The sequence below is a fragment of the Lissotriton helveticus genome, chromosome 7 (genome assembly GCF_964261635.1).
Source record: "Lissotriton helveticus chromosome 7, aLisHel1.1, whole genome shotgun sequence".
Lineage (NCBI taxonomy): Eukaryota > Metazoa > Chordata > Amphibia > Caudata > Salamandridae > Lissotriton > Lissotriton helveticus.
The window spans coordinates 1,772,509,340-1,772,523,528 of NC_136068.1; positions in this window are offsets into that span (position 1 = coordinate 1,772,509,340).

A 14,189-nucleotide genomic window follows, 5' to 3' on the forward strand; every position below is an offset into this window, starting at 1 on the left:
TCAGAATTTGGTTCTGGTTGCTACTCCCACTACTTTCTGTTGCCAAAAGAAAATGGGGGCCTTTGTCCTATTTCAGGCCTTTGCCCTCCTAATGCCTTTCTGAGAAAGGACAAATTCAAGAGGCTCACTCTTGCCCAGGTCTTGTCTGCTCCCCACCTTGGAGACTGGATGGTAGCTTTGGACCTGCAGGATACTTATTTCCACATCCCCATCCTGCCAGCCCACAGGCTGTATATGTGGTTCACTGTGAGGCAGAAGCATGTTCCCTGTGCTCCCCTTTGACCTTACTAATTCCCCTCGGGTGTTCACAAAAGTGATGGCTGTAGTTGCAGCGCATCTTCGGAGGTCAGAGATCCCAGTTTTCTCTTACCTCGATGACGGTCTGCTGAAAGTTGTCTCGGTCCAAGCAGTCATCACCCACCTCCAGACTACGGCGAACCTCTTAACATCTTTGTGGTTCACTATCAATGTGCAGAAGTCACACCTGACTCCTTTGCAGATACTTCCTTTCATTTGGGCTATTCTGGACATGGTGTAGTTCTGTGCCTTCTCCCCCGGAGCAGAGTGTCCTGAACAGTCGAGCTATGATCCTGATGTTTCAGCCTCTGTCCTGGATCTCAGTGATGTCCTCCTGCATCTTGCTGGTCAAACAGGCCTGGTGACAGACACAGGCCCTGCACTGGGATCTGAAGTCCCAGTGGGCACAACACTAGATGGATCTCTCTGACCATATCCAGATTTCATAAGAGAGTACAAACGACCTGCAGTGGGGGCTGCTGGATCCTGATTGGGTCAGCAGCAGATGCCTCTCCTTACTCCACCCAGAGATAACTGTGGGGATCCTTGTTTTGATTCTTGGTTGGGGAGTCCATATGGGAGAGTTGGAGAGCAGAAGCATCTGGTATTTGGTGGAGACCGACATCCATAACAACCTCCTAGAGTTGTAAGTTGTAAGTGGAGAAGTGTGGCTCACTGTGGAGAAGTGTGGCTCACTGGTTAGAGGAGGCAGACCCTGATGCAGAGGTCAGACCCGGGACCAGGGTTCAATTCCCGACGCGGCAGGGTCTTGAGCCCAAATGTCCACGGACTCGATAATTCTCGCCTCGGTGCCTACTTGAATCATGGGTTCACACTCTGCAGCTCTGGGCAATAGCTTGCTTAATCTCCACTACGGCCCCCCCGCGGCGGGATGCCTGGTCTTCACCTTGGGGATGCCCAGTAGAGGTAATCTCGCAGGGAAAGCCAGGACGGGTTCCCAAAGCAAGCGCTAAGAGACCTGTCGGTGATTTGGCGCTATATAAATCGAAATTAACATAACATAACATAACATAACATAACGTAAGCCATCCTAGTGTCGTTGAAAGCACTGGTTCAGATGCTCACGGACAACAACACTGCCATGTGGTACTGCGACACGCAACAACAGTAAACAAAAGTAATAGCCCAGTATCATACGATTTGGCCAAGTGGGGTAGTCTGGATTGAATTCAGGTTTCCCGTTTACACCTATGCTATGTAGCCACTGTTTGGGAATCTGCTCCTCGCTCTTGTTGTACATCAAATGTCAATGCTTTGTGCTTGTGTACACGTTGACTCCCAAGACCTGATGGTTGCGATGAGTGTGAACAGGGCCCTCTCGGATCCATTCTTGATTGAATGGGGAGCATCATTGCTTCGACTCTTCGCGCTCCCACTAGAACCGCTGGCATGCATAATCCATGCGCCCTCAGCTATATGGGGCTTCCCAATCTTGGAATCAAACCCACATGATGAAAAGATTTCATTATACATGGATGACATACTCCTATATGCCACGGAAATGCAAGATACGCTTCTAGCGGTCTTTGAGTCCATAGAACTGTTCAGCGGCTATTCAGCATACAAAATAAATAAGGACAAATCAGTGCTTTACGACTCATGTGGCCACCTGGATACCGTTGCCCTCCCAGGCCGACTGGGGTTGGAATCAGTGAGTTTTAAGTACCAAGAAATTCAGGGCACACCTGATAGGATTTATGTATGGCTGCTTACCTTGTGGAAAAGTAAATTTTGCCTTGCCATATGTGCCTACGTGTTCCCCATCCTATGTTATATGTGCATGATCGATATGCATGTATCCCCCTATGATCGATTAGAGACGCAATTATGGTTGTGTCCAACTCTAGTATGCCAGTATCCAGTTCTCGTGAAAGCAACGAGTATTAGGCCTATGTTGCCACGTTTTACAGTGTGCACGTTAATTCACCGCATTGTCCCCGTTTCTAGGCCTCAAAAGGGCCCGGACACCAGATTCAAGCTCCAGTTTCCTGAACCCACTCCGAGGAGCGATGCAGCCCCCACCTGCATCCCTGACCCTTCACTTACTTTCCGCCGCGCAGCGCGGTGCCCGGCCTGGCTCTGCCTGCCTGTCTGCCAAGAATATGTTATGTTTCTAGTTATCAGTTCAGCCCTCCTTCGTTGCATTCCTAAGCTACTGAACCGCATAAACAGTTTTAGCTATAGTCTAGTCTTTCTGTCTCCATGTAAGAGAAATACTGTATTAATATTCACAGAAGAATTCCTAGCACACGCAATACATGTAGAATAAATGCATGCACCAGCCTTAGTGTCAAATAGCCTCTGCCCTGATAACTTTTAGATTCTATCGACATGTACTCCAAACACCAGATACCCGATATGCTATAGGTACATGTCGTCCTGACACCGCAGACTTTTAGTCTCCTCTTCTAGTGCAGAAGTCATAGCCCCAGTTCTCCCTGGTAACACGTCATTGCCCGTTTGTGCGTACCACTAGGTTAAAGGTCCCAGCTGCTCTCAGGTAGCCCCCTCCATGTTTCCGCCCCATTCATGACACTTCTATGACGTTTCACATCACATGTCTCAGTGCACGCCCTGTGCACGCCTTCTTCTTCCGCCCATGTGTTCTTATCTTACGCTTGTCACAAGTTACGCCTACTGTATGTAATATAATGTAATGTTGTACTATATATATGCTGCACTGTCGATGAAATGGTGCAGCTGCCTTCCTTCCTTCCTACTTTATTTCAGGCTGTCCCGTTCCAGTCCCTTCCCTTTTGCCCGAATAAATCCTTCTGGCTCGGACACATCGGATCCTGCCTCTTATTTATTGAGCTATTTGTTATTGTTAATGTAATTCAAAAATAGTCCAGGTATTATTTATTTATATACCACATAATGGCGCCCGAACAGGGACGAGCCCCTTCCTCACGCGCTGGCGATGCTACGCAGGGCCCCTGACCCTCTGCAGCCGTGACGGAACTCTACCGTGCACGTGCAGATATTTCTGCTTCAAGTCTCCCTCAGGCCCACGGAGGAGACGGAGACTGTGGTCCGACATCCAGACGAAGCGGTGTGGAATGCGGTTCGTCCCGACCAGAGCCCAAGCCGAGAGAGCAAGGTCCGAAGTATCCGGAGGCCCACCTGTAACCGAAGTTTCCGAAGTTCGTAGTCCGACGTCGTAGCAGTCCAGTCCAGTCCGAGGCCTTCCAGTTTCTGCTTCCCGGTGAGTACCGTCGCGGGGGAAGTATCTAGACAGGATCATTAGTTTGTTCCTGGTCCGTTGGGTTTGGGTACACAGATCCAGTCCGAAGTATTCACCTAGGTGGATACGGGTCCGACGTGTCTCTTTATGGGACCGGTATGTTCTGTACTGTTTTAGCAGTGCATCCAGTAATTCTAGTAAGTTCCGTTCTCGAGAAATTCATGTGTTCTGTTTTCAGTGTATCAGGTAGTATTCTGTTCGAACTGTTATTTATGTATTTTTATGTCGTGGTACGAGTGCTTTGTTCGCTATTTTATTACTGTGATTGTGTATTGTGTTGCAAGTATATAACTGAAATGCCTCTGTTCTCGAAATTACGTCAGTTAAAGACCAGAAAAGGGTTACTCGAAGAAGCAGTTCCTGTCCCTCCTAGGGACAGTCCAGGACATTTTATGTATCACAAGCATGGCTTAGATGCCATAATATATCTAGACTTATGGGCGGACTATACTAAGGAACTAGAAGAGAAATATAGATGGCCCGTATCAGGTACATGGGACGCCGAGTGCATCATGCGAGTAGAAGAAGCATTATGGAAAAAGAAAGCCAGACAGTCCCAGAAAGATGCCATCGAGTTATGGCGCAAAGAATCTCATAAAAGAACCGAAAAAGAATTCAGACAAACAGAATTAAATAGGGAATCCTCAGAGAAAGCCCAAGAAAGGGAATTAATTGAAGAAGGTGAACGAGTTAGAGCAGAACAGTCAGACAGACAGAGAAATGCCCTTATTAAAGGTTTGTATCCTCTTCTTGCCGAGGGCTTGCCAAAAGCAACCCCGGAAGTACCCTGTAATTTACCGCCGCCATTGGTCCCGACTAAGCTACGTCATAAACCGACCGCAGCTGATATTTTTCTTTCGTCCTATTTGGACGACACAGTACCAGCCTATGCAAATCCTGTTCCGCCTGCTCCCGTTAATAATGTAATTCCTGTTCCTCCAGCCGCTGGTCCCGTGGGTCCAGTTAATATTACAGTACCTGTTACAGCACCCCCGGCCCAGCCCACAGTACATGTACCCGCTTTGCCAGTCACTCTACCCGCACGTACAGTATTCCCCGACGATTCTAGTTTAGGAGCCGCGGGGGGAGGTTCTCCTCGTACCCCGCCTCAACCAAGACATCTGACGCTACATGAACTAGCGTTACAGCGTACACCAAAAGTGTCTACATACGTAGATATCATGCGAGGTCTTACTGAATGTCGTTATGATCCAGTTCCAGGCGAGGATCACATGGTCATATATTCATTACGTTTAAGACGGGTTGCCAGCTATTTGGACACCCTGCCCGATATGGGAGAACATCTAGACAGAATATATCGTTTCATCCGTACAGGAGTGAATCCAGGAAGTATTCACGAAGCCATGGTTCAAAGAAAAGTCGAGACTCAGCTCATGATTTTAAAGTTCCTGATTAACTGTTTAATAAGAGAGCAAGATTGTCCAGAAAAAGATCAAGAAGAACTGAAAGTCCTGACTAGGTGGAGTGACAATATAGCCGATGGAAAACACAAGACACAAGGTTGTATGTAGAGTATGTACAAGAAAATTCGTAAGGAAATAATACGTATACACCAGAAAGAGGAAGAAAAACGAGCAACCGAGAAAGAGAATGACTCTTCTAGTGAAGAGGTAGACAACGAGAATCCCGACAGAATAGCGTATGTAGGTAGAACTAGACTTTCCGACCGATATTCACGCCTAGATTACAAGAAAGCTTTTCCTCCTCCAGCACCAGAACAGTGTTCTCTTGAGCAAGTATTCCAGGCTACCGATCACATCCTGAAATCACGAATAGGTTATAGTGAGCTTAGTACCATGCATGAACAAGAACTAGCCCGATCAGCAGTCCGATGGACTAGTGATTCTACCACTTTTCCAGATGAAATAGTGGCTCAAACGTTTCTGAAACTGCCCCCAGCCGAGCAACGTCTGGTGGGTATGTATATGATCCAGCACCTCATTACACTGTATGAGGAACAGCATTCTGATCCAGGTCCTTTACATGATGTATTAAACGAGTTACCCCAGTACAGATGGAAAGGTCTAGGTACCGATTTAATTAGTGTCATTCTAGAACAGCGCCACAAATACCGAACGTTTCTGAATCCACATTTTGTTCACGTCTCACCCCCAGAAAGTAAATCATTCTACATAGACAGACAGAATCCGTTACGAGAAGTACATCCAGTCAAGAAAGAGGGTGGTGGTCTAGAACGAGTGTTTGTTTACACCCCTATCACAAAAATAGAACTCTTAGAAATGAAAAAGTTAATTCCCTGTCATGATAAGGATCCAGCAGGGTTTCACCGTGAATTAAAGGACATGCTCCGTATGGGAGAATACACGTATCCTGATGTCATTAAAATGTTAAAGGTCCTGTTGCCTGCGGGCATATATGAAAAACTCAAAGAAAAAGAATGGGAGGTGGGAGAGAAAAAGATAGATTGGACAGCATTAGAAACTGAAGATAATACACGAGTACCAGGTACCGGTCTTGGGGATAAAGCTAAAGAATTGCCCGAGTTGTTAATACAAGTTTTGCCAAGATTACTAGCCACGAAAAAGGAAGATTGGGATGCCATCTCAGCCTGTAAACAGAAACAAGACGAAGATACTAGTGATTTTTATTCTAGATTTGAGAAATGTTTTATTATTAATAGTGGTCTGAAAACAAGTAGTGAATCGTACCCTCATCTTTTTGTCACTAAACTAGTCGAGAATTCAAGTCCACAAGTTAAAAATCGAGTACTGAAAGTCGAAAGTACATGGCAAGCTAATACTCCGTCACAGATGCTCCAGATGCTACAGTATCACCAGAATAGAATCAGGGAAGAGCAGGAACACGAAAAGAGACGTATGAAAGACACGAAAATGAAAGTATTAGTTGCACAGTCTGTTCCGCAAGACAGTCAGAAGAGGAATCCGAATCAAGCCAATCACCCTGCAGTTCCCGTTAAAGGGACATGCAATTACTGTAAACAGCCAGGTCATTTTATAAACGAATGTGCAGTTCTGAAACACAACATAGCTACTGGTAAGACTAAAGAAAGACCACGTCCGCCTAGACAAGAACAAGTTTCACAGACTTCCCAGCCACCACAGAATGCACAACAGTCAGTTACAGTACCGCAGCCTATAGCTGCAACACAGCATGTTACACAGCAGATGTACCAGTATGCACAGTCAGAGTATCCAGATTATCAGCCATATTCATGAAACAGCCTAGAGAGGGAGGTTGGCTTGCCTCTCATCGAGATACCTGTAGATCAAGAGGGTCCCTATGTACAAAGTCAAGTATTAGGGAAAGACAGAAAGTTTCTGATTGATACAGGGGCAAGTAGGACTACCATCAGTCATGACGAGGTTCCAGGGGCTCCGCTCTCAGGCTCTAGAAATGTTTCCCTTGGATTTTCAGGAAAGCCTATTGTTAATGAAATATCAAAACCAGTTACTCTAGAAGTTGGTCCATTGTCCCGAACTACAGATTTGTTACTCACTAAATCTTGCCCGGAAAATTTGTTAGGCATTAAGACACTGAAAGAATTAGGAGCAGTCATATGCTGCTCCCCAGAAGGGGTCCGTCTGTTTCTCCGTGATTTTAAAGGTCATTATGTATTACGTGATTTTGATCCAAGATTATTGAATGTACCACCGCATTTATGGGCGCAAGGTCCAACTGATGTAGGTTGTATGCATATCACACCCCATCGTGTGACTCTAAAGCAAGGTGTTGTTTTACCACGAATCAGACAGTACAAATTGCCACCTGAGGCTGTAGCAGCCTTATCCAAAATTATTGACGAACTTATTGTTCAAGGAGTGGTTGTAGAAACTGACTCCAATATATGTAATTCTCCTATCATTCCGATCCTGAAACGTACTGATCCAAATGCACCTCCAGTTTATCGATTAGTGATTGACCTTCGAGAACTTAATAAATGTATTATACCACAGTACCCAGTGGTCCCAGATATTTCTTCCCTATTGACAGCTATTGATTCTGAAGCCACGTTCTTTACAGTTATCGATCTCAAGAACGCATTTTTCAGTGTCCCCATTCATCCAGACAGCCAGTTCCTTTTCGGATTCTGTTTAAATGGAAGAAGCTATAAATTCACACGAGCTCCTCAAGGTTTCACAGAGAGCCCTAGCATTTACAGTCAAGCACTTAAGAGACAACTAGACAATATTCACATGCCAACTGACACTGCCCTGCTCCAGTATGTCGATGATCTACTGATCACAGCCCGTTCTGAACGTGACTGCGAGCGTGCGTCACTTACAGTTCTGTATTTTCTGGCCGAGATGGGGCACAAGGTGTCCCCTTCCAAATTGCAATTCTGTGTCCAGCAAGTGGTCTACTTAGGACACTTACTGTCCAAGAGGGGTAGGCAGTTGACACCTGACCGTATCCAGTTAATAGCACATCTTCCACAGCCCAAGACACAGAAGGAGGTACGAGCTTTTATCGGCCTCACTTCTTACTGCAGACAATGGATTCCTCAGTATGCATTTCTAGCCAAGCCACTGATACAGTTAACGACACAGGAGGCAGCCGTATCGACTGTCCTCCCTTGGACCCAGGAACATACACTTGTTTTTAATGAGTTAAAGAAAGCTTTATGTAATGCACCTGTTCTAGCAACACCGAACTACAGTAAGCCTTTTACACTTTTTGTCACAGAACGTGATGGTACTGCATTATCTGTTCTTACACAAGACCAAGCAGGACAATACAAGCCCTGTGCTTATTTTTCTAGCACATTAGATCCAGTGGCCCAGGCTCTGCCTGCGTGCCTCAAGTCAGTTGCAGCCACAGCTCTAGCTATCAGACAAAGTGATTCCATAGTGTTAGGACACTCCCTGACAGTACAAGTTCCACACTCCGTGGAAGTTCTTTTAAACCGAACACAGACTCAGCACTTGACAATTGCACGTTTAACAGGTTATGAACTGACACTGTTTCAGCCACACATAGAAATCAGACGCTGCAACATTTTAAATCCAGCTACACTGTTACCGTCAGTTACTTCAAATCCTGCCACACATGACTGTGTGGAAGTTGTTAACACCATGACAAAGCCAAGACAAGACTTGACAGACATTGCATTACCTGATCCAGACCTGACACTTTATGTGGATGGTTCATGTATGAGAACAAGTACAGGAGAACTAGTAGCCGCGTATGCAGTGACTACTGAAACTGAAGTTATAGAAACACATCGTATTGACACCCTGTCTGCTCAAGCAGCAGAGCTTGTCGCTCTGACCCAAGCCTGCATACGAGCCAAGAACCTGAAAGTTAACATATACACAGATTCCCGTTATGCATTCGGAGTCGTACACGACTTTGGAGTGCTCTGGCAGGAAAGAGGTTTTATGACTTCTTATGGAACCAATATTCAGCATGGTCTCCTCATTCAAGCTCTATTGGATGCAATACATTTACCGACAGCTATCGCCATCATGAAGTGCATGGCACATACGAAAGTCACTGATATCATTTCCCAGGGTAACGATCTAGCAGATCGAACAGCCAAGCTCACAGCTCAGACTCCAGACATTCCAGTTAACACGACACAGACAAACACTCCAGATCAGACTACTTGTATGACAGTTAAGGACCCTACACAAGATGTCATAGACATACAGTTACATGCTACTCCCGATGAAATCAAGAAATAGTCCGAACAAGGAGGGGTCCAGACAGATCAAGGATGGTTGACGAAGGGAAAAGCCACATGGTTTCTCCCCGACTCTATGGTTCAAGTCATTATTAACACCGCACATAGTCCAGCACATCTAGGAGAAAAAGCCATGTTAGACAGTATCCAGAACCTTTGGTTCAACAAGCATTTACGAGCAGCAGCCAAGCAGAAAGTACGTACCTGTATGATATGTTGTCAGTTCAATCCAGGTAAAAGTGTCCCGGTGGAACAAGGTGGATTCCATCCTCCTGACCACCCTTTTGAAGTCCTCCAGATGGATTATATTCAGATGGAGCGATGTCGAGGTTTCAAGTATGTCCTCGTAGTTGTATGCGCCTTGTCCAGATGGACAGAAGCATATCCAGTTCCAGATTACACAGCCGCGACCACTGCCAGGCAGTTGGTTCGTGAGTTCTTTCCCCGCTATGGATTACCTAGGGTCGTGTATTCAGATAACGGCCAGCCATTCTCATCCGAGCTCATGAAACAAGTTTCCCTTCTGTTAGGGTACCAGTGGAAGTTCCATTGTGTACGCCATCCCGAAGCAGCCGGTCTCGTAGAGAGACATAACCAGACCCTGAAAATCCGAATCGCAAAAGTGTGTGCAGAGAAAGGTGTAGATTGGATGGTAGCACTGCCAGTCGCCCTTTTTTATATGAGAATGGTCGCTCACTCCCGTTCAGGTCTATCTCCCTATGAGATAGTGTTTGGTCGTCCCCCCAACATGTGGGGTACACCTAGACCCCGTACCATTACCGATGTTGACAGTAATATGCTGACAGATTACCTTGCCTCCTTGATGTCTGCACTACAATCTTGTCGTTCACAGGTTGCCGCTGCATTTCCAGACAACACCGAAGTGAAACCGCACGAAGTCGTTCCAGGTGACCTGGTTCTTATAAGGAACTTTGATCGTTCAAGTCCGCTGGAGCCCCGCTGGAAGGAGCCCCGTCTCGTCCTCCTCACCACCCGGACTGCGGTGAAGGTCGAGAACCGAAAAGGGTGGCTACACGCGAGCCACGTCAAGAAATTCCATGGACTCAAAGCTAAAACTTTTCTCAAGGACTGCCCTGTTCTCAAGGACTGCCCAGACAATGAATCTAAAATTCCCCTGTTAGAGAAAACTCCGCAGCAGGAGTATAAATCCAAGTTGAGGTCTAGTAAGTCAGCCAGTTTAATTGTCTAAGTCCCTCTCGGGTGAAACGGTTAGACAGGTTCCTGACATGTATGAGATAGACCCACACAGTGAGAGAGTTAGTCAAAACTCTAAGAGATGTATCATCATTCTGTTCTTTTCATTGTTCCTGAGCCTTATGGTTACATGCATAAGTTATGCGTTACATTTATGTTTTCCTATTTCACATGTACATATGTTTTCTAATGTTACAGTAGAGCACACATTTAGTGATCTGCCTCCTCACGAGTTATCCTATCGTCTTGCTATGCGTAATAATACTTTTATCCGAGTGCTGCATTATTCACACCAGACCAGCAATGCCACTAATTGTTGGGTGTGTGGTCGACTCCCCCCTTTCCAGACACCGAAGGGAGTTCTGCCACTCTTTCCCTATCCGTTTTCACATAATGGTTCGTGTGGAGCATGGTCCACGTTAACGTCATCCTCAACTGATATGTCCCTTCTGAATCGAACATGTTTTCCAGACAAGCAAGGTCTTTCCCATAGAACAGGATTAGATCTAGAAAATGAAGTATATGATTTAGGTAATTATTCCTCGAATTTCATGGTTTTGAATGTTCAGTCCGATACTACTCCAGATTTGCCTGCTATTTCAGTTCTACCAGTCAAAGGCGAATTATGTGTCAGAAAGAATGGTTCCGCACATGTAGGACACAGTGATTGTACTACTATGGTCGAGTATAGTGACAGTGGGAAATCTATTTTCAAAGCCTCGCGTCATTCTTATTTTGTTTGTGGTCAGACCGCATATGTTCGTCTGCCCCTAGATTGGGATGGAACATGTTATATTGCCTTCCTACTGCCACCAGTTTTTCTAGCCCCATCTGATTATCACAGAAACACACATCTAGTACACGTTAGACATAGAAGGGAGACTGAGTCCCCAATTGTCGATCAAACTGAAACTGCTCTAGAACAATATCAAGACTTCAATAAAGGATTCTTTTTCTTTATAGGTCCTGTCCAGAATAGTAAGTTAATACGTAGGCTAACCAGAACCCTTGAAGCAGTAGTGAATGAAACTACTTCCGCTCTAGGTAACTTAACCGAAGAGCAATCTGCTATGCGTTTTGTTGTGCTCCAAAATCGTCTCGTTCTTGACGTCATACTGGCCGATAGAGGAGGAGCATGTAGAGTCATCGGATCTAGTTGCTGCATTTTCATTCCTAATAACGCGCCGTCTGTTTATTCAGCTATAACCAGACTTCATAAAATTGCCCATCAGTTACACCAGAATCCAGGCACCTGGACATGGTCCAGTTGGCTCTGGAGTATTATATCTGCCTGGGGATGGAAAGTATTGTCATTCCTAGGTATAGCAGTAATGATCATATTCAGTTGCTGCCTCTGTTTACAATGTGGCCCTGCGATTTGCGGCATGTGTGCTACCTCTTGTATTCCTAGTCCTAAGTCCCGCTCCAAGACAATTCGAGACGAGCAAATGATGCTATATGAACAGATAGATGGTATCATGAATATTGATGTTTCCTGATGGAAACGTAGGGCACAAGGAGGGAATGTGGAAAAGTAAATTTTGCCTTGCCATATGTGCCTACGTGTTCCCCATCCTATGTTATATGTGCATGATCGATATGCATGTATCCCCCTATGATCGATTAGAGACGCAATTATGGTTGTGTCCAACTCTAGTATGCCAGTATCCAGTTCTCGTGAAAGCAGCGAGTATTAGGCCTATGTTGCCACGTTTTACAGTGTGCACGTTAATTCACCGCATTGTCCCCGTTTCTAGGCCTCAAAAGGGCCCGGACACCAGATTCAAGCTCCAGTTTCCTGAACCCACTCCGAGGAGCGATGCAGCCCCCACCTGCATCCCTGACCCTTCACTTACTTTCCGCCGCGCAGCGCGGTGCCCGGCCTGGCTCTGCCTGCCTGTCTGCCAAGAATATGTTATGTTTCTAGTTATCAGTTCAGCCCTCCTTCGTTGCATTCCTAAGCTACTGAACCGCATAAACAGTTTTAGCTATAGTCTAGTCTTTCTGTCTCCATGTAAGAGAAATACTGTATTAATATTCATAGAATAATTCCTAGCACACGCAATACATGTAGAATAAATGCATGCACCAGCCTTAGTGTCAAATAGCCTCTGCCCTGATAACTTTTAGATTCTATCGACATGTACTCCAAACACCAGATACCCGATATGCTATAGGTACATGTCGTCCTGACACCGCAGACTTTTAGTCTCCTCTTCTAGTGCAGAAGTCATAGCCCCAGTTCTCCCTGGTAACACGTCATTGCCCGTTTGTGCGTACCACTAGGTTAAAGGTCCCAGCTGCTCTCAGGTAGCCCCTCCATGTTTCCGCCCCATTCATGACACTTCTATGACGTTTCACATCACATGTCTCAGTGCACGCCCTGTGCACGCCTTCTTCTTCCGCCCATGTGTTCTTATCTTACGCTTGTCACAAGTTACGCCTACTGTATGTAATGTAATGTAATGTTGTACTATATATATGCTGCACTGTCGATGAAATGGTGCAGCTGCCTTCCTTCCTTCCTACTTTATTTCAGGCTGTCCCGTTCCAGTCCCTTCCCTTTTGCCTGAATAAATCCTTCTGACTCGGACACATCGGATCCTGCCCCTTATTTATTGAGCTATTTGTTATTGTTAATGTAATTCAAAAATAGTCCCGGTATTATTTATTTATATACCACAACCTCAGGAAAGTTTTTGCTGCCTTTCAGGATGACGCAGATCATTGGCGTCGGCTCCCCCTGACGTTCCTGGAGAGAGCCGCTATCTTTGAGATGATCACCTTCCCTAAGCCACTGTATTATCTCCAAAACACTTACCACACGATTCCAGAGGAGATGTTCAATAAAATAGAGAGGTGCAGCTGCTCCACTGGGATTGGGTCACCCTAGGGTGGCGCTGCGAACACTTCAGTGGAATTTCAGCACTCCACCCTTCCTTTTATATGCGAAGGCGCTGGCTCAAGTAGGCTGTTGCCAGTGACACAGGTGACCCTGGGGGTGTGGCGTAGGGCTTTCAAAATAGTGGGATGGACATCAATTAGGGGCCGCCAGGGGTCACAACTGCGACCCCTAAGCAAACCATTGTGACCACTGCCTACTTGCTTGCAACCTCTGGCTGTTTGTCAGCCTTATAAAGCGCTTTGGTGGCATTAGATCAGCCGCAGCGTGAGCAGCGCTTGATTGCACTTCTGTGCTGAAGCTCTGCCAGCAGAGACATCATGGGTGGGGGAAAGAACTCGTTGCTATGGTGACCTCGGGCCGGGACAGCCACCACAGTCCTTGATTTGACACAATGTATGTATCTGATGCAGACCTGGGCCAGGAAGCTGAGCAAATGAGCACGAAGCGCGCAGCATGGCTGGACATGATTGGACAGTGACTAACTACACATGCTGCAGCTAGCAGCATTTGTGTGTAAGTGCAAGCATGCACCTGCGGCACCCCACCTTAGCTAAAGATGTTGTGCCTGGTGTGGGATTTGTACCACCGTGTTTGGGACCGCTGACTGGGTCCCAGGACCATCAATCGAGTAGCACATAAGTGCTACCGATGATGGTGGTCCTGGTGAAAAGTATTGACCAGCCCCCACGTGGCCGTAAAAGCTACACTGACAAGGCCTCATAGTCGAGTCAGACTTGTGCGTGCTGCGTGGGTGCTTGGTGTCAAGACTCTAGAGTGACTGACTAAAATCAACGCAAGTTCGGGGCCGGACCGTGAGTGAC